This window comes from Dipodomys ordii, unplaced genomic scaffold, assembly GCF_000151885.1.
Source record: "Dipodomys ordii isolate 6190 unplaced genomic scaffold, Dord_2.0 Scaffold107, whole genome shotgun sequence".
Classification (NCBI taxonomy): domain Eukaryota; kingdom Metazoa; phylum Chordata; class Mammalia; order Rodentia; family Heteromyidae; genus Dipodomys; species Dipodomys ordii.
In genome coordinates, this window is record NW_012267323.1 from 3,853,500 (window position 1) to 3,855,715 (window position 2,216).

Consider the following 2,216-nt stretch of genomic DNA (forward strand, 5'->3'; position numbering starts at 1 on the left):
GCCAAGCCCAGGAGTGCATGCACCCCAATGATTTGTGTGGGGTTCATCCTCTTGATTGGCATGGTAGTGCAGAGGACGGGGGGGGGTGCTGAGAGGTGTTTAGGTCACCCTAAACATTGTTAAGATTCCCTTGTCCTTCTCCACCACTAGATAGATCCCTTGTCCACCACTACTAGACAGATCCCTTGTTCCCTTTCGCTGGCTTTCCTTCCCCAAGGACCAGAACATTCGCTTACAAGTGACTTGCTAACTTTGGTGGGGAAGGAATTCATGGTTTGGGGGGGGAGGGGGAAGTTTTGTTTTTTTTTTAAGTGTGAAAAACTTCAAAGCAGAGACCAAATGATGAAGACAAACCCTGTCTGCTGTCACCTACATTCAACAGTTGTCAATATTAGGCATAAATGGCTCATCTCTATTTTTTTCCTCCCCTTTGGCCTGAAGTATTTCAAAGTGTATTGCAGTCAGATCACTTCTATGCCTACTTTGGTTGGTTTCTTAAAATATGGTTCCTGGGAATGAATAGCAATGAACAGCTCTCATCAGCGTATATAGTGATTATATATGTATATGTGTGTATATGAGATAGTATATATATATATATATGAGACAGTAGATATACACATATATATGAGATAGTATATATATAGGTGATAGATTTATATATGAGATAGTATATATAATATATATGCTAATGATAGCTATTCATAAATTTGGTTAAGTCAGTGGAATCAAATTAGGTGAAGATAAGTGCTATCTTGCGTAGTGTGTGGGTTGCAAGTAAAAAAACAGCACTTTATACATCTGATTTAAGCAAGGATATGAGCTGGGTGCTCGGTGGCTCATCACCGCAATCGTAGCTACTCAGGAGGCTAAGATAGGAAGATCAGGGTTTGAAGCTACCTCAGGCAGGAAAGTCCTAGAGACTCTTTTTTTTTTTTTTTTTGGTTGGTCATGGGGCTTGAACTCTGGGCTTGGGCGCTGTCCCTATACTATTCAGCTCAAGGTGAGCGCTCTACCACTTGAGCCACAGCATCATTTCTGGTTTTCTGGTGGATTATTGGAGATAAGCGTCTCAAGGACTTTCCTTCCAGGGCAGGCTTTCAACCGAGATCCTCAGATCTCAGCCTCCTGAGTAGCTAGGATTACAGGCGTGAGCCACTGGCGCCCCGCAAGTCCTAGAGACTCTTATTGCCAATTAGCCACCAAAAAAAACAAAAGTGGAGCTGTGACTCAAGTGGTAGAGCATTAGCCTTGAGCATAAAAGCGAAAGGACAGTGCTCAGGTCTTGAGTTAGAGCCCCAGTACAACACACACACACACACACACTCTCTCTCTCTCTCTCTCTCTCTCTGTCTCTGTCTCTCTCTCTCTCTGTCTCTCTCTTCCTCTCTCTACCCTGCTCCCCCACCCCCTACCCCAAGCAAGGATGTGGAGAAGCAATTTCATTTTCTTTTGTTTTCTTTTTTTGTCAGTCCTGGGGCCTGTGCACTGTCTATGAGCTGCTTTTGCTCAAGGCTAGTGCTCTAGTTAGTACTTAAGTCACAGAGCCACTTTACAGCTTTTTCTATTTATGTGATACTGAGGAATGCTAGGCAAGTACTCTACCACTAAGCCACATTCCTAGCCAGCAGTTTCATTTTCTTGATCACTTCCTCATATACTTGTTAATTCAACAATTGAGAATTTTCTTAATTTTTTTTTTTTGTCAGACTTGGAGTTTAAAATCTGAGCCTGGGTGCTGTCCCTGAGCTCTTCAGCCAAGGATAGTGCTCTGCTACTTGAGCCACAGCATCACTTCTGGTTTTCTGGTGGTTAATTGGAGATGAGTCTCTGAAGCCGGGTGCTGGTGGCTCACGCCTGTAATCCTAGCTCCTCAGGGAGCTGAGATCTGAGGATCAAGGTTCAAAGCCAGCCCGAACAGGAAAGTCCCTGAGACTCTTATCTCCAATAAATCACCAGAAAACAGGAAGTGGCACTGTGGCTCAAGTGGTAGAGCACTGGCCTTGAGCTGAAGAGCGCAGGGACAGTGCCCAAGCCCAGAGTTCAAGCCCCATGACCAACAACAACAACAAAAAAGTCTCTTGGACTTTCCTGCCTGGGCTGGCTTTGAACAGCAATCCTCAGATCTTAGCCTCTTGAGTTGCTAGGATTATAGGTATGAGCCATTGGCACCTGGCTAAGAATTTTCTTCTTCTTCTCCTCCTCTTCCTCCTCCT